The sequence below is a fragment of the Megascapheus bottae genome, chromosome X, assembly GCF_031878675.1.
Source record: "Megascapheus bottae isolate mThoBot1 chromosome X, mThoBot2.hap1, whole genome shotgun sequence".
Lineage (NCBI taxonomy): Eukaryota > Metazoa > Chordata > Mammalia > Rodentia > Geomyidae > Megascapheus > Megascapheus bottae.
Genome location: NC_143547.1, coordinates 78,075,699 through 78,095,793, shown reverse-complemented (window position 1 = coordinate 78,095,793; position 20,095 = coordinate 78,075,699). Strand labels below are relative to the sequence as shown.

Genomic DNA, 20,095 nt, shown 5'->3' with positions numbered 1-20,095 from the left:
TGTGGGTTTTGAGCCAGACACCAATGGCTCACATCTGTAATCCTAGCTACTCAGGAGGCTGAGATCTGAGGAACACAGTTTGAAGCCAGGACAAATATTTTACTCCATGAGACCCTATCTCCAATTTAACCACCAGAAAACCAGAAATGGGGTTGTGACTCAAAGGGGTAGGCTATTAGCCTTAAGCAAAAGAGTTCAGGGACAACTCACCGCCCCCTACTCATGCTGTGCTGCAGTCATGTCGTTCTTTCCGGAGCTTTACTTCAATGTGGGAAATGGCTACTTGGAAGGACTAGTGTGCGGCCTTAAGGCTGGGGTGATCAGCCAGGCGGTTGATCAGCCAGGCAGACTACCTCAACTTGGTGCAGTGCAAGATGCTCGAGGACATAAAGCTACACCTGCAGAGTACTGACTATGACAACTTCTTGGCTAATGAGGCATCACCTCTAACAGTATCAATCACTGATGACTGGCTCAAGGAGAGGATGGTGGTGGAGTTCCACCATATGATGAACCATGCCTATGATCCACTTGCCAGCTTCCTAGACTTCATTTCTTACAGCTATATGATTGACAACGTGATCCTGCTCAGCACAGGCACATTGCATCAGCGCTTCATCGCTGAGCTTGTACCCAAGTGCCACCCACTAGGCAGCTTTGATCAGATGGAGGCCGTGAACATCACACAGACACCTGCCAAGCTTTACAATGCTATTCTGGTGGACACCCCTCTGGCGGCTTTTTTCCAGGACTGCATAGCAGAACAAGACCTTGATAAGATGAACATTGAGATCATCCACACCATAATCTATAAGGACTGCCTGGAGTCCTTCTTCAAGTTCTTTACCCTATTGGGTGGAACCACAGCTAATGCCATGTGCTCCATTCTAGAGTTTGAAGCAGACCACCGTGCCTTCATCATTACCATCAATTCTTTCAGCACTGAATTGTACAATGAAGACCGTACCAAGCTCTTCCCACACTGCGGGCGCCTCTACGCTGGGGACTTAGCTCAGCTGGCTCGGGCAGATGACTATGAGCAGGTCAAGAACGTGGCTGATTATTACCCCAGTACAAGCTGCTTTTTGAGGTACAGGCAGAAACCCTGGAGACAAGACCCTGGAGGACCGGTTCTTTGAAAATGAGGTAAAACTGAACAAGTTGGCCTTCCTAAACCAGTTCCACTTTGGGTGTCTTTTATGCTTTTGTGAAGCTCAAGGGGCAGGAATGTTGCAACATTATGTGGATTCAGCGCTACAGGGCCAAGATCAATAACTATTTCCCCATCTTCTAGCATCTTAACCTCACTCAAGTGCACAATGTGTATTTGTGTGTGCTGTGCCAAAGCCCATGGCTCAGTTAGTGGGTATGGGGGAGGCTGGGGAGGGTAGTACATTGTCCTAGGGGCTGCCCAGCTTCTCTGATCCCCTCTAGGACTGCTTTTAAGCCTGAAAAGGGACTATTGATCAAGAATGGACCAACACTTCCTCTCCCCCCACTCCCCTCACGGAGTAATGATTCCCTTTTAACCGTATGTTTACACCCACTAACATGTCAGAGAAGCATGTAGTCATTTTCATGTATCTCCCTAATCTAGAATCTGCAGGAGTCATGTATGCCTCCTCCCCTGTCTGTGGGTCTGCCCCAGAGTCATGGCCCATGGCAAAGATAGTGTTTGTGTTCTTGGGGTGTTGAGTAATTAGTTCTGCAGTACCTTTCCTCAGCTGTCACTGAAACAATAAAACTGACCTACCTAAAATAAAAAATAAAAAAGACTTTAGGGACAATGCCCAGGCCTGAAAAGCCCAAAACCAACATAAAAAATAAAATGTAATTAAAAATTAAATATAATTAAAAATCATTTGTGGATCTTGAAAACCCAATTTTCTCTGTATGGACATGAAAATGTCTGACTTTGTAATCTTATTAAATGTGTATGATATTAAGTATAATTAATAATTAAATTTGAACCTAATTCACTTTTTATAACCATAAGTAATACACCAACACAGAATGAAGTTTGGACTAAGAAAAGGGATTTCCTTAATTATAACCTTAAAACAATCTTGTTGTCAAGCTTTAATACTACTTTTATACCAGTTTATTCTGTAAAACACTCACAATTAAAAAATTTAACGCTTTTCTATCTTTTATTAAAAATATATAATTTTTCTGTAGTTTATATTCTATCAAAGAATGATTTCTTGTAGCAACCTACTATATTGACAGATAAGTAGAGAATATAAAGAAAAATCATTGTAGGAAAATGAGGTATTAATCAGAAGGGTGGGATAGCACTCAAGAGGAAAGCTTACAGATGTGTGGCATTTCTCTTCTGTATAGTATCTCCAACTTCATCTACAAAGAGAGTAAAAGGCAAGAATGAATAATTAGGCAGGAAAGAATCATCTAGAAGTTTCTTAAACTTTTTATATATAATATGGGAGCTAGACGTGTTGAAAACACTGCCTACATGAAGCCCAATTTGTTTCAAAGAATGACAGTTTCAAGATGTAACAAGTTCTCACATGGGAACTGTGTCTCCTAGGCTAATAGTTCAGAAACAGAATCAGGCAGACAGTCCAGGCCTTGCTTGACATAATTTGAGAAATCACATTGTCAATATACTTCTAGTACATGGGCCTGATATTGGATACACTACTAAATTGAATCTGGATTTAAGAAAGGATATACACATGGTACAATGTGGTTTGCTGAGATTGTTTTGTTAAGAATGAGGAGTGGTGTGTGAGAGTGATAGTGAAGGTCAGTCTGATCACAATATATTGTTTGTATATAAGAACATGTTAAGGTGAAACTTCCTTGTACAACTATTAGATACTTATCAAAATATAGGTAAAAAAAACAGAACATAAATTTGGATGCACTTAGTAGGAATACAGTTTGTTTGTTTTGGGGTTTTTTGGCCAGTCCCGGCGGTTGAACTCAGGGTCTGAGCACTGTCCTTGGGATTGCTTTCTTAAGGCTAGAGCTCTAACACTTGAGCCACAGCACCATTTATGGCTTTTTCTATGTATGTGGTACTGAGGACTCGAACCCGGGTCTTTTTGTGCATGCCAGGCAAGCACTCTATCACTAGGCCAAACTACCAGCCCAGTAGGAATATAATTTTAAAAAATGATTGATTTATTTTAAAATCACTGAAAGAAACTACAAGAGGAAAATGAAAATTTGAGAGAAACTTACTATACAAAATAAGTCTTTATGTATAAGAGCTTTAGTTTTCTTAGTCATCTGTGAAGAAAAATTACCATAAATTTGAGGTAAGAGAAAGTTCATACAGTTTCTTACTCTGGCTCCCACATTAGAAATTCCTGAGGAACTTTGAAGAATTTGGTGCCTAGCGAAGAAACAAAACACATAAAAACCTAAATAAGAATGAAGTATTGACATATACAAGCATCAAACTTAAAGTTACCTAAGCAGTTACACACTGTAGAACTAACTTTGATACTGACCTGGCTGACCTGAGGTTAGTAAGAAAATTGATGTTCTTCATTTTAAACAACTCCTAACAACCTGGATTAGCTACTCCCTAATAATTCCCTAAGAGAAATTTAATTGTGAATATGCAATGCATGCTTTGAGGATAACTAAGAAAAGCCAAGTCTCTGGAGAAATTTAGGTAATGAACCTGAATTCCCAAGTTTAGTACCATTCCCAAAGGAATCTGATTTGAAGACCTAACAATAATATGTAAAAAAGCATACCAGATAAAAATGTTAATGTACCTAATATTATATTAAGCTGTAATAGTCCAGCAAATGAAGCATATTTATACTTTTTAATTTTTTCTCAAGAACATGTTTTACGTTCTGATTTAATTTTCCATCTTTGCAATATGCTGGGAGAGTTGCTAGGGCCATTTTGTTTTTGCTCTAGTAAAGTATCTATGCATTTGTTTCTCCATTTGGATCTTCACTTGAGAACAGGAAGCATATGTTTTGCATGGAAAACAGTGATTCTCAAAAATGTTAAATTGGAAAATGCTAAAAACAAAATCTTGATGAGACTAAGAAAAGAGAACTGTTTGATGCTATATTAAGTATTTAAGTAGGAAAATGAGCATGCTTGTTGAACATATACATAAAAACAATAAAGTGGCTCTATGTCATTTCTCAAAAAACTTTGTAATACGACATCTTAAGTCTATAATCAGATAAAACAATAATGATAATGGTAAGAAAATGACATGAATCATGAGTGTATTATTCACACACATACACACATTATCATCAGATCATCTTACCCATATTAAGTGGTAAGCCCAAACAAAATAGTTGCACACATATGCAAAAATATGCAAACATATATAAATATATAATATATAATGTAACAAATTGCTTCCACTACTGAGAGAAATATTGTAAATATCATACAGAAAACTGTAACATGGGGAATAAAAAAATTGAGCTTGAAAATGAGAATTTTAGTGTGGTAATCTGTGAAAAAAAAACATTACTCTGAGTTTCAGATCCTAGATAGAAAATCTAGGAAATCTATACTTTATGATTTGTTTTTTGAACCTTAGGAATCTAATCCATAGAAACTTTCTCGGACTGGATGCACCAGACAATGGGCTAATATCCAGAATATAGAGCTTAAAAATTAATCCCTGAAATAACAAACAACCTGATTCATAAATAGGCTAATGAGTGAAAGACTATTCAGAAGAAGTAAAAGTAGCCAATACATACATGAAGAACTGCTCGACATCTTTGATCATAAATAAAATGCAAATCAACACTGAGATTCCACCTGATCCCAGTTAGAATGACCAGTATCAAGAACACAAACAATAACAGGTGCTGGCAAGGATGTGGACAAAAGGGAACCCTAATACACTGCTGTTGAGAATATAAACTTGTTCAACCTCTCTGGGAAGCTGAGGTTCCTCAAAAAGTAAACATAAAACTACCCTATGTTACTGCAATTTCATTCTTTACCTAAAAGATCACAATCCAGGTTACAGTAAAGCCACTAGCACAACCATCTTCACTGCAGTACTATTTGCCACAGCCAAGGTACAGAATCAGCCTATATGCCACTCAGTAGAGGAATGGATCAAGGAAATGTGGTATGTATAGACACAATGGAATTTTATTCATTTATTGGCAAGAATGATATCACATCATTTGTAAAGAAAAGGAAAGACTTAGAACAAAATATGTTAAGTGAAGTAAGTCAGGTTCAAAGAGACAAAATTTGCATGATTTTCTTTATACATAGAAGCTGGAATAAGCGTATAAGCTTGTAATTAAGTAGTTGGATGTTATGCGGAGTATACAAATGTACTAACTGAAATATGGTAGAATTAAGGCAGAACACAAATAAGGCAACTCCTTAAAAAGGCAAAGGCAAAGTTCAACCAAATAAACATGAGACAATAGGTAATTGAAAGGAGGCCAAGGTGGAGAGGGCCAAATATGTGAACAGGAGAAGGGAGAGAATGAAGTCAAGAATTCAATGTATATCCTACAAAATTAAGACAAGTTCAGGAAGGGGTGAATAGGGTAGGTATTAGTGCAAATGTTAAAAGGAGTGATATTGATCAAGATATATTGTATTCATAAACTGATTTGTTAAAAGATAATGCATTTGTTCAACTATATAAAGATATTGTTTTGTGATTTTTATTTTTTTCCAGTCCTGGGCCTTGAGCTCAGGGCCTGTGCACTGACCTTGGGCTTTCTCAAGGCTAGAACTCTGCCACTTGAGCCACAGCACCACTTCCAGTTTTTTTCTATGTATGTGGTTCCGAGGAATCAAACCCGGGTCTTCGTGTATACTAGGCAAGCACTCTAACACTAGGCCAAACTCCTGGCTCAGATATTGTTTGTTAAAAAGAATTCCAGTTTAACTCTTTATCTGTATAATTATGGATAATTAAGAATTGCTATTCATTGACTATGTCTTCAAACTATAAGCTTTTAACTGTATATTTTTTCAAAATACTTTCCATTTGCTAAAATATTTATAAAATTCTCATATAGAACATATGCTGATAGTGAGTTGCTTTTAAATCAAGAAATTTCAAAGAGGAGACAGGAGGTTTCCTTCCATGTTGTTTTTCTTATTACTCTTTAACACTATATAAAAATGTGTAACTGGAATGGAAATATAGCTGTAATATTGTTATAAAATATCCACAAATATAGATGTTTGCATACATTGCTGAGGCACATCAGTAATTAGAACCAAAATTTCTTTTTTATCCTTACATTTGTCCCCTTTCAGGACCACAGTGACAAAAAGGAGTTTCATTCTCTTCTGGACTTCTGATGATAATTTATGATATAGATGTGTTTCTGTATAAATTTACAGACACTGGATTTTAATGTTAGGGAACTTCTTTTAAAACCTATCTGTGTGAACAAACCTTTTTATATTTCTTTCCTTTGGTTTTCTTTGTGTAAATGCAAATTATTATTCAAATCCAGACAGATGCATACAGCTAACTGGTTCTTTGGAGACTTGAAATCTAGCCTTTAGTTATTTTGAGGTGCTAATTATAAACCAGGCTTAACAGCCTAAGAAAATATTGTAAATGCCCTATCTTCATGCAGAACCATTATTAAGAATGATGCTAGGGTTCTGTCAATTTTGTCTCCTATTTCATTAAAATAACAGAATAAAAAAGTAGCCCTACTGTGCTATCCAAAAAAATGTATACATACATATATATACATTCTCTTGGGATCTACCTAGTAAGCAAACAGAAAGGGTAGGGAATATCATTTTTGTTCTTATACTAGATAGTCCTGCTTTTGCATTATATATTCCTTTTTTTGCCAGTCATGGGGCCTGAGCACTTGGGCTTTTTCTTCAAGACTAGAACTCTGCAACTTAAGCCACAGTACCATTTCTGGCTTTTTCTATGTATGTGGTACCGAGAAATCAAACCCGGGTCTTCATGCATGCTAGGCAAGCATTCTACCACTAAGCCAAACTCCCGGCCTAATTATTTCTATTTTTAAGAAGAGAAAACTGAGTCTCACAAGTTTAGACTCAAAATTTGTTGACTATGATCGTACTATTCAGTAAATAACAGAAAATTATTCATTTCCTGTTTCTTGTTTTAATTTTAATATTTATATCACTTAGTTGCACTAATACTAATACTTCTTTTTATAGGTGAACATGTGTGCATTATATTATATTATGTATCTCATTTGCTTGATTTCTTGATCTATTCATCAATTCTAGGGCCTCTGAGCTGTTTCTATAGTTTGGCTATTATGAATAGTGCTATAGTGAAAAAGGATGCAGAAGTACCTCTACTATATCTTGACTTTCAATCCTTTAGTTATACGCCAAAGTATTGTATCACCAGCATATAATACTTCTATTTTCAGTTTGCTGAGGAAAACCTCCATTTTGACTTATATAGTGATTGCAGTAGGTTACATTCCCAGCAACAGTTTGTTAGGGTTCCTCCCCTCCACCTACCTTATACTTTTTTTTGGGGGGGGAGGGGGGTCATGAGGCTTGAACTCAGCCTGGGCGCTGTCTCTGAGCTCTTCAGCTCAAGGCTACCACCCTGCCCTTGAGCCAAGCCCCACTTCCCATTTTCTAGAGGTTAATTGGATATAAGAGTCTCAGGTCCTTTCGTGCCCCTGCTGGCTTTGAACCTTGATCCTCAGATCTCAGCCTCCTTAGTAGCTAGGATTACAGCCACCACACCCAGATCCACCTACCTTATTCTTGCCAACATTTACTGTTTGTGTTCTTGATGACGCCATCCTGACTGAACTGAGGTAAAATCTCAATGTCATTTTGATTTGCTTTTTTTTATGGTCAGGGATATTAGACATTTCCTTATATATTTATTTGCCTTTCATGCTTCTTTTTAGAATTATCTGTTTAGTTCATTGCCTTGTTTTTTTTATTGCTTTGTTGATTCTTTGGGGTTATTATATAGCTCCCTGTAAATTGTTGTTATTAATCTCTTTTCAGATATAGAGCTAGTGAAGATTTTTTTTTCCATTCTGTAGGCTGGCTCTTCAGGCTAGTTAATTTTAAGCCTTTGCTTTTCAGTTTGATACATCCCATTTTGTTCATATTTATTCCTATTTTCTGAGTTACTGAAAGAACTTACTACATTTAATAATATGAAGTTTCCCCTATACATTCTGATGGTAGTTTCAGTTTTAGATCTTCCATTGAGATATTTGATCTAATTTGAATTGATGTTACTCCAAGGGTGAGAGCAAAGTGTCTACTTTCAGTCTTCTGCATCTGGATATCCAGTTTTCACAACACCATTCATTAAAGAAGTTAGCTCTTCCCTGAGTTACATTTTGGGCTCCTTTGTCAATAATCAGATGGCTGAAGCTGCTGCATTCATTTCTGAGCCTTCTATTCTGTCTTACTTCTGTACACATCTGTTTTTTATGCTAGTAGCATGCTTTTTAAATTGTTATAGCCCTGTAGTAACTTGAAGTCCACGATGCCTCAAGCATTATTTTATAATCACAATTGCTTTAGCTATTTGGAATCTTTAGAACCTCCATATGTGTATTAGTATTGATGTTTTTAATCTTCTGAAAAATGACAATATACTATGTTATTTCTCATCTTTTGTTGTCCTTTAGTAATCTCATATTGTTACAGTATCTTACCTTGTTATCTGATATATTGTATATGATTACTTGTTTATTTGAAATAGGATAGGGAAGGGGGGAAATCAAGATGAGGGGAGGGAGTGGAGGGAATGAAATGGGGACAAAAACATGAGAATGGGTAGCAATGATTGTTAAGTAATGCACCTTCTATCTGGCAAATATAATGTAACCCTTCTATCAATTACAATAAAAATATATTAAAATAAAAAGAAATATACACAATATAACTTTGTATAATGTTAAAAAGATTTCAATAAATTGAGTCTGTTTTCTATTTTAAAACAAAGTGAACTAAATTTGTCTAACATTATGTTAATATGTCAAAATTATATTAATAATAACCAAATAAAGGAATAATTGACCCCAAATGCTAATGAATTGGATCATAGAAAGGGGAAAGGTGCAGGTGCAGAGAGTATGGTCAAGAACTCATTGTTGGGCCGGGAGTTTGGGCTAGTGGTAGAGTGCTTGCTTAGCATGCATAAAGACCCAGGTTCGATTCCTTAGTACTACATACATATAAAAAACCAGAAATGATGCCGTGGCTCAAATGGTAGAGCTCTAGCCTTGAGAAAGCCCAAGGACAGTGCTCAGGCCCTGAGTTCAAGCCCCAGGACTGGCAAAAGAAAAATAAAAAACACATGGTATATTATCACAATTTTTTTTAAATAAGGGAAGGAGTGGACTGAAGGGGGTAAGAATGTTGATGGGCTGACACTAATCAAAATGTATTGTGTTCATAAACTTCCTTGTTAAATGTTGTATCCTTTGTATAACTACATAAAATTGCTTAAAATTTAAAAGAGTTAATGCTGAAGGGGTAGCTTAGTTGTAGAGTATTTGTCTAACGTGCATGAAGCCCTAGGTTCCATTCCTCAGTACGACATACACAAAAAAAGCTAAGAGTGGCATTGTGGCTCAAGTGTTAGAGTGCCACCCTTGAGCACCTAGAGTTTCAGCGACAGTGCCCAGTTAGAGAGTTCAAGCCCCAGGAATGGAAAAAAAATTTAAGATAAAATGGATATTGTAGAACTTCAAACTGTTTCCATTTTAACGTACTTATTTTTCAAAAAGACCATTCTCAGAATTGGAAAATCCTTGTTTGCTACGCCCAGCAAAGCAGGATAAGCAGCAAGCAAATAATCATCATTTCAGGATGGTTAGCAGTCCTGAGGTCAAAATAATCCAACGTATATCCTTCAAAATTAAGAGGAGTTTGAGAAGGGGTAGGTAAGGAATAGGTGAGAATGTTATAAGGAGTGACAATGATCAAGATATACTGTATTCATAAACTACTTTGTTAAGTGATAACTCCTTTGTACACTACTTGAAGATAATAAGATTAAAAATTTCTAGTTTAAAAAAGTTCTAGTCTAAGTCATAGCTCACTGGAAGAGTATACATTTAGCATATACGAAGCCCTAAGTTTAATTTCCTGTGCCACAAAGTTGTATGAAGTGAAACCAGAGAAGTTATAGAGAAGTTGACCATAAAATTTTAGTTACTGCTTTCAAAATATTATAAATCAGGGGCCGGGAGTTTGGCCTAATGGTTAAAGTGCTTGCCTAGCATGCATGAAGACCCGGGTTCGATTCCTCGGTACCATATGTAGAAAAAAGCCGGAAGTGGTGCTGAGGCTCAGGTGGTAGAGCTCTAGCCTTGAGAAAGTCTAAGGACAGTGCTCAGACCCTGAGCTGAAGCCCAGGACTGGCAAAAAAATTCATTATGATAAATCATATATTAAATTTGAAATGAGTCCCTTTACTAATGTATGAAATTTGGTCAAAATCATTCAACTTTGTAGAAACATCAAAATATCTAAAGCACTTGTTTTATAAAATGTTATGTTATTTAAATGACTTGAATAAATTTGGTTCTTCATGTTCAATATAGTACAACAGTAAACATTATACATGTGATTATCCTTTGTATCTTAAACCTGGATCGTATCATTTTATTCAGTATTTAGGATTTTTTTTGCCAGTCCTGGGGCTTGAACTCAGGGCCTGAACGCTGTCCTTGGACTTTCTTGAGAGTAGAGCTCTATCACTTGAGCCATAGCACCATTTCCACCTTTTTTCTATGAATGTGGTACTGAGGAATGGAGCCAGGCTCTTTATACATGCTAGGCAAGTGCTCTACAACTAGGTCAAACTCCTGGCCCCAGTACTTAGGGTTTTTTTACTTGCTGGACCAAGGTTCTGCTACTTGAGCTACATGTAAATAGGTGTACAAAGGAGTTACCATTCAGCAAAGCAGTAAATATCTAGTGCGTCTTTTTTTAACTGAATTTTTTTATTGTAATATATAGAGGAGTTACAGTTATATTCGCCAGAGAGTAGGTACATTACTTCTCACAGGTTGATATCCCTTCTCATGTTTTTGTTCCCATTTCCATCCCCCCAACCCCTCCCAATCTTCTTTTCCCCCCCTTCCCTTTCCTATTTCAAATAAACAATATACCAGGCAACAGAGTTAGATACTGTAACAATATGAGATTAACCAAAGGGCAACAAAAGAGAAGAGAAATAACATATCTTTTGCTATCCCTTGATTATCTCATATTGTTACAGTATCTTACTTTGTTCTGATATATTGGATATATTTGTATTTGGTTATTTGAAATTGGATAGGGAAAGGGGGAAAACAAGATGAGGGGTGGGGGTGGGGGGGAGGGAAATGGGGACCATGACATGAGAAAGGGTATCAATGTGTGTAAATTAATGTACCTTCTATCTGGCAAATATAATGTAACCCTTCTATTAATTACAATAAAAAATATATGAAAAAAACAACAATCACACAAGATATAGCTCTTGTTTCCATATCCTGCAGGTCCTTTTATTTAGCCTCATCCTATATGACCTTGTGTATCTAGGTTTTGCTCTATTGTAATCCTCTGCTAGAAGAGTCTTAGGTGTGTACTTATTATTATTTTTTGTTTTAAATGTTTTATTCTCTTTTAAGAGACTTCAAATATAGTCCCAAATTTAACCATGGTCCAACTTGCTATTTTTCAACTTGATGAGGGGGCAAGAACATACACACTTAACCATTCTGTTTTACTTTCAGTATAATACCAATAAATCTCAAGATCTGTTCCTCTACTTTATTGTAAAGTAGCGTTTGTTTTAGAAGATTCTTTTTGACTGTATGCTGACATAAGCTTTCCAGGCATACCAAAGGGAGGCTAGGCTAAGCTAGGATTTTCACCAGAGCCATGCATTTAATGTAATTTAGACTTGAAGGGTTTTTCTTACTATAGAATTCTGGGAACATAATTCCATTCTAAGTAGAGGGGCAATTAGATGCTGGTGCCTAATACCTGTCATCCTAGCTACTCAAGAGACTAACTGAGATGTTAATGAAAATCATGCTTCAAAGGCAACCCAAGCAGATACATCCAATGTTTTTTTTTTTATGTGCAATTAATTAGGAGGGAGAAAAAAAGGACAGCCAAGCACTGGTGGATCACGCCTGTGATTCTAGCTACTCAGGAGGCTGAGATCTGAGGATGGAAGTTTAAAGTCAGCCTGGGCACCAAAGTCCATGAGACTCTTATCTCCAATTAACGACCAGAAAACTGAAGTGTTGCTGTGGCTCAAGGTATAGGGCTGTAGCCCTGAGCTGAAGAGCTCAGGACAGCACTCAGGCCCTGAATTCAAGTCCCATGATCTACCAAAAAACAGTCTAGAACAGGAGGCATGTTTCACTTGATATAATACCAGTTCTGAATGAAAATTCCAAGCAAGAGCTTAAGGCCCTGAGTTCAAATCTTAGTTCTGGGAGAAAACTAATAATGACAAAGCTAAGGAACTATTTGAATTCAGGAATTATTAGATAGTGAAAACTTAATTATGGAACTTAGTTTTAGGGGGGAAAAGGAAAGAAAGAAAAAGGATAACAGCACCAGCTAAGAGGCAGGTGGGTATATTTGGGCCTGCACCTGGGATGCCTCAGTTACAGCACAGCTGTGCTCACCTGCTGGTGTCAGCCTGACTCCATGGTTTGGGTTAGCAGCTCTGTCTCTTCTTCCACACAGCTGCGAGTGCTCCCTGTCAGTGCTTTGCCAAGGATCAAGAGCAATATGAGTGCCATGGGTGCAGGTGGGAGGAATGGTTGGGTGGTTACAGTCCCTCAGTCCCAAAAGTCCAACGGTGTGTACTAATTATGACAAATAAGGGAAACCATTGAGCCTATGTTCCTTTGAGTCTGGCTTATTTCACTTAATATGATTTTTTTCCAAGTCTTTCCATTTCCTTACAAATGGGGCGATGCCATTCTTTCTGACAGCAGCATAGAATTCTATTGTGTATAAATACCACATCTTGTTGATCCACTCATCAACTGAGGGACATCTGGGTTGGGTCCCTATCTTTTATAGCTCCAATTTCTTTAGAGACATTGATCAATGTCACTCCTTTCAAAATTTTCACTCATCCCTCCCAAAACATTCCTTCCTTTTCTTTCTTTAATTTTGTAGGACATGTATTGAATGTCAATTGCATTCCCTCCTCTTCATTTGTCTACCTTCTCCCCTTGACCTCACCCCACTCCTTTTAAGCACCTGTTTCCTGATGTTTATTTCGTTGAACTTTGATTTCATTTCCACTGAAGATTGCACTGCTTGTATTCTTCTTTTTAAGGAAGGAAGGATATATATTTTTTTCTTTTTAGAAGTTTTAGTCCATGGTCATTGGACTAGTATGCATGAAGCCCTGGATTAGATTCCTTGGTGTCACACACAACAGAAAAGTTGGAAATCTGTACTGCTTATATTCCCCACTGAATCTACCATATTTCAGTTTATAGATTTGTATACACTTCTATTACACCCAATGGATTTACTTACATGTTTATGAACTAATTTTGACTTCCATATATGAAAGAAAATTAGCAAGCTTTGTCTCTCTGGAGTAAGTCAAGCCTCATCCCTTTTTTATTTATTTACTGAGATAGGCTGTGGGCCAACCTAGACTACACTATTTATGTTTATAATTCATACATAGCTTGCATTTAAAGGTAAGAATCACCATACCTAGCTTTTTTGTGGATGGGATCTCACAGACATTTTGTCTGGGGATGGCTTCAAATGACAGACCATCTGATCTACACCTTCCAAGTGGACTAAGTTTATGAATTACCAATCTTTTTTTCCCCTTTGATTCTTATTGCCTATCTGTGAGCAACAAAGATGATTTCCCCTCCCTTTTATGAGGTTTCTAGCTCATCAGCCTAGAAAGTCTAAGAAATGCAATGGAAGCAGTATGATTGCTACAGCAGCTGGGTTTGCTTATGCTTTCCCTAATCAATAACCCCATGCAATTATCTCTACTCATCAACTAGTTTGAAAAACCAACCTCAGGATTAGTATCTATTCATCTGTAAATGGGAAATGTACTTTAGATAATATCACCAGTGTAAGATCCGAAATACTGCAGATTAACATTCCAGACAGTTCAAGAGGATTAGAGATTGTCTTTGGAAACTTCCCAGTGCAGAAAATTTTTATTTTATCTGTTTCTTATCCAGTTAAGCAGCCATGTGCATCATAGGAGCTATAAATGAGAAGCTGCATGTGATGATAGCAAGTTTCCCCAAGAGAATTTAATGGTCTAAGAATTAGGGAATTCCCTAAAGTACAGAAAAGTTGAAATCAAAGGTTAGACTCATTGTTTATATCCTAGTTCCAACGAGGTCATTAATTCATCTGTAAAATTATTTACTCGTCTGTTTAATAAAGTGAGTTGAACTAAAATGTTTTAAAGGTCTCTTCTATCCTGATATTCTATGGCTCCAGACCGTTACATTTAATAAAAACCTCCTAGAGATGGGTTTCATATAACCAAAGTACAGTTGAGATATTTATCTACCTGTTGGTGCTTTTAAAGTGTTCATTATTAATTCCTGCTGTTTCTCTGTATAGCTGGAACAATATTCCTCAACTGAAGAATTTATTTAAAATCTTTTGGCATACGGGTATATTGTCACTGCATTCTTTCATTTTTTGCTTTTGTAATTATGCCATTTTTTCTCAGTTCTGTTGAAGAATAATTTCCCTAGGTTTAGAAATATATGTCTGAAGTATTTATTTGTCTGCATTTTAATATGCCATTGCATTGACTTGGTTGTCATAGTGTCTTATTGAAATGTTAGCTCTCCTTTTATTCTTCCTTTGAAGATAGGCCATTTTTCCATGGATGCTTGGAAGCTTTTTACTTACATTACTGATTTTACGCAGTTGGACTACAGTTTATTTCAGTTTTTTTGGAATTTTCTCAATGTGAGAATCTGAGGTTTCTCAATACATTTGAAATATTTTTGCTCATTTCCTTTTCAGGTTTTTCTTGTTAACCATTCTAATGTTTTTATTTTGTATTAGCACAAAGCTTGTACATTATTTGAACATGCTGCATTTGCCACTTGCTTTATATGTTCTTTACCCCATTTTTGTTTCTTTTTAGAATTATATTTTCGACCATTTATTTTCTTTATATATATATAAATGCATTTTTTATTATTTTCCAGTGCTAAGAATATAATCTAATGCCTTATATATGTGAGATGAGCAGTTTACAACTGAACTAAACCCAACCTTTGTTTTTGATATTTTATGCTGACTGTTTTTCTACTTTCTTAATCTTGTCTTTTGTGTTCTATGTTGATTAGGTATCAAATTCAAAATTTTAGATTTTGTTTAATATTTCAACTCTTCTTGGAATAATTCATTTTTGTTTTTCTTGTCTACTTTTCATATATATTGATATTTTGTTCACAGTCATGTTATGTAATTATCTACTAACACTAGCCCAAGTATCATATGTAGGTAAGCTACAAATGTCTCATTTCTTTGTGTACAGAATTAAAAAATACTTCAAAAGGTTATTATTAAAGATCTTAAAATGAATCTTACATTAGGTTCATGAATATATTTAATATTCTTACTATCAATTCTATAATTGGTCTAAAGAATCAGTCCAGTTACATTCACAATTATATTCATACCTTTAATGTCACTTGAATTAATTTTATCATGTGCCTTGGAACATGAGTATTTTTCCCAAAGATATAAACTTGAAAATATTCTCTAAAATGGAAGACATTTCTTACTATATCCCAGTATTTTATCTTCTTAAAATAGTAATTTGTAAAATGGTACAAAGAAACAAAACTGCAATGGTTTGAACACCAGAGGCAAGAAATACATGCATTATTATTATAGAAATGTTGATATTATGAGTCCTTGCAAAAGAATTGTTCAATAAATGATTATAACTGTTTCATATATGGAGGTATGGAGTTGGATCCTTACCTACACTATTCAAAAACAGGTTCTAGATTACTGACTCAAATGTTTAGAAGGAAATATAGATACCATTTTCCCCAACTACATTAACAAAATTTTTAAAAGTATAGCCATAAGTGCATACCAAGGGTGGCATTTTAAACAATTTCATACTACTGTATTTATTAAATTTCTTATATGTATTTTAGATACCAGTTATCTACTTCCATGAATATGTTCTGAGAAATCTTAATACATATGTGTCAGAAAAATATTACCCAGTACTGTTCTCAATACTCCTACTCATAAAAGTAAAAATCAAAAACCTTAACCAACTTGTATATACCTATTTAAATTGAATAGACAGCCAATTGTGTCCTATCCATAAGTCACAGATGTATAGCAAAAAAACAATTTGGGGGAATACATCAATGAGTCTTACAAATATGGTATTTAATGAAAAGGCAAATCATACACTAATACTATTTATAATGCTCCAAAAATAAAGCTAAGTTTTTGTGGAAATAAAAATAAGCAAGGGTATCTCAAACACAAATTGAGGATCATAGTTACCTTTGTAAAAGTGGCAATAGATAAAGATAGAAGAGGAATCATGAGTAGAATTACAGTGTTGGTATATTTAAAATCAAGATCAGGTATCAAGTGAGTTTTTATTTTTTGAGTCTTATTGCTTACATATGCTATATAAGTATGTATATTGTATGAAGTGTTGTGTCAGAATAATAATTTCAAAAAACAATGTGTAAACTTAAAAAACATGAAGATGATCGTGGCCTTAATAGCTAGTTAAGAAAAAACTATTACTTGATGAAGCATAGGAGATAACTAACTAGATAGATACATGCATGAATAAATATATGTAATAGATGCATAGATACATAAATAGAAAAGAACAGTTTAAGCAGTAAAAGGATACAAGTACACAAATAAAGAACATTAAATAAAGAATCTGAAAAACACCAAAGGCAATTTCCTCCCATTATTATCTCCTGTCAAGGCAGATTCCACAATTATTAATATCAGATTTGAATGAGACACATTCTTCAATAGTGTCATTAGAAAGAACTGAATTTATTGAGACATAGGAAAACAATATCATAGACGTCTTGAATTTTCAATCTCTTGAAATTTCTGAAAATGAGTTTCAGCTCCAAATGTCTTTAATTAGTAAAAATTCTAAACTCATTTAGTCTGAAATGAGTAGAGCTAAACATTACAGGAACTTCTCAGAGAGAAATCTGTTATACAAAACTAATTTCTTATTCAGGAGATCTTCAAAAAATCATTCCTGTTACATTTTCATAGGTTCTTGTTATGTTGAAATGTTATGGCTTCACATGTATATTTGGGCTTCTTTGGGGACAAGAATAATAGCAGTACACCCGTATACAGACTGTTTTACTCTGTCGTACAGCTCTGCTCTAGGGTGAGAGAACAAGGGTGTTCACCATTTGAACTGATTTCCATTGAGAAACAAAATCTCTATAGCTCTTCCTTTCCTCTTCATAGACTATATTTCATCTGCAGTCTGTTTTTTTCCTATCTCTGCCTCTCAATTGCTCTCAGTCAGTCTCTCTGTCTTTTTCTCACCTCTGTTCTCTCACTTCTCTCCCTCTCATAAATGTGTCATAGATATTTTAAAAGTAGACTGTAATTAGCATGGTGAGGGGAAATCAGATTCATACATATAAACTGTTAGATTCATCAGAAGTCTTTTACATAGTCCTACATTACCCAAAATCATAAAAAGATAGTGGAAGAAGGGAGATGTACTTAGCTAATTAGTTATTCAATATATCTCTGTTTGGTTAAGTCAGTCATTTACTTAACGAACCAAGGTTTATGTTTCTTGTAAGGGTACTCATCATAATCAGAATTCATTTGAAATAGATTTCTAGGATCTGTTTCTATTCAAGTCATTAACTAGATTTTGTTTAGAAAAGAGCGAGAGTACTTTATTTTGGTATTGGCTCTATAATTCTAAGGGTAGACTAATCTCACCATGAAGCTTTGAAGCAAATGCCCCCAAGGGCAGTATTCCTAAGGAGGACAGGGTGTTGGAAGGAAGCTTTAGATGAAAACAGACTAAAATGATGTATACTTTAAAAAGTGGTAGGAAAAATTGCTATTCTGAACACATTACTATGTGTTACCTTTATCATCTGCAGCATCAACATACAATATTTACAAGGATTTTCTGCTTCCCTTTCAACATTGGAAAATTAACAAACCTAATTCAACTCATTCTTCTTGTTTTCATTTGTTCAGATACAATCTATTTTTTATCTGCTGCAAAATAACAACTGTTAAATCTGTGTATAGTTTTGTATAAAGAACATAAGTCATATCCATGCATCATAAATATTACAAGAAGAAAGATTAATTGGATCATTAGGATCTTTTCTCCATTTGGGCACAAAAGCTTGAAATGTTAAAATGTAAAGGAAACCAGCCATACTTAATGCAGGCCTAGTGTCTGCTACCATAGAGTTATGCAGTTAGATGTGTATTCTTTTTTTATCCATTTTTTTCCATTTCTATTCTTCACCAACTCCTTACACTATGAAACATATCTAGCTTCTTCATTTGGAAAGTTTTCATTTGACCTTGTTACCTGGTATATTGTATATACGTTTATTTGTTTACTTGAAATAGGAAAGGGAAGGGGGAAACAAAATGATTGGGAGAGGGTGCAGGGAGGGAAATGGGGACAAAAACATGAGAGGGGGTATCTGTGTGTGAGAAGTAATGCACCTACTACCTAACAAATGTAACTGTAACCCCTCTATACATTATCCCGACAATGAAAATAAATCATAAATAAAATCTATGACTACTTGTAAATGGTATCACTTGTCTTTTCATTTGTACCTATGTGGAAGTCCCTTATGTATTCTAGACACTTGGCCCTTCTCAAATATATGCTTTTCACATAATCTCCCATTTGTTATCCTTTTCATTTGATAATGTCCTTTGAAATACAATCTGTTTTAATTTTGATGAATTAAAACATATCTCGTTTTGTGTGTATTTATTATGTCATATCAAAATATATATTGTTAAGTACAAGGTCACTGCCAGGCGCAATGGCTCACATTTGTAATCCTAGCTATTCAGGAGGCTGAGCTCTGAGGATCAAGGTTCAAAGCCAGCCCAGGCACTAAAGTCTGTGAGACTCTTATCTCCAATTATCTTCTAGAAAACCAGAAGTGGCGTTGTGGCACAAGGGCTAGGGCTGTAGCCTTGAGCTGAAGAGCTCAGAGGCAATGCCTAGCCCCACGAGCAACAACAAAAAAATCCAAGGTCATAAAAATTAAGGTTTGATCTCTTTGCCAGTTTCATGTTTTCAACTTTTACATTTAGGTATTTGGTTTATTTTGAGATAAGTTTTATGTATTACATGATATGGTTCCATATTCATCCTTTTGATATGGGTAGGTAGTTCTGTTAACACCATTTGTTGAAAAACTGTTGTTTCTCCATTAATTTTTTCTGCCATCAACAATTTATCATAAATTTAGAGGGTTTTTTTCTACTAACCCTTATGTCATTAACACATGATTTTGATTCTGAGAATTTAAATTTTGATATCAAGAGTATGTGACCTACAACTTTGTTCTGTTTAGGAATTGTTTTGACTGATGTCAGTCTTCTGTATTTTCATATGAGAATTAAAATAGTTTTTGTTTCTCTACAAGAAGAAAACCAGAAGATTTTTGCGGATTTTTTTTCAAATCTATAGAAGGATTCTAGAAATATTGTCATTTGTCATTATTTAACAATATTAGCTTGCAGTCTATGATTGTCTTTATATTTTTATATACCTTTATTTCAGTTTCTATGTAGTTTATTTTTACTGATATGTGTTAATTGGGTTGTTTTCTCTTTTTAGAAATGTAATAATGCTTTATGAACTCTAGATATTTGACTCTTATCAATATATTTTTCAAGTCAATATAGGTTTGGTTTTTTGTTGTTGTTGTTGTTTTTTTTTTGGTGGGTCATGGGCCTTGAACCTGAGCTCTTCAGCTCAGGGCTACCACCCTACCCTTCAGCCAAGCCCCATTTCCCATTTTCCAGAGGTTAATTGGAGATTAGAGTCTCAGGTCCTTTTGTGCCTGGGCTGGCTTTGAACCTTGATCCG

General features: G+C 35.3%; 1 pseudogene; it reads left to right on the top strand.

The window, feature by feature from the left end:
- Positions 1 to 238: 238 nt before the first annotated feature.
- On the top strand, positions 239 to 1,294 carry LOC150041387 (V-type proton ATPase subunit d 1 pseudogene; annotated as a pseudogene).
- The last annotated feature ends 18,801 nt before the right edge of the window (positions 1,295 to 20,095 follow it).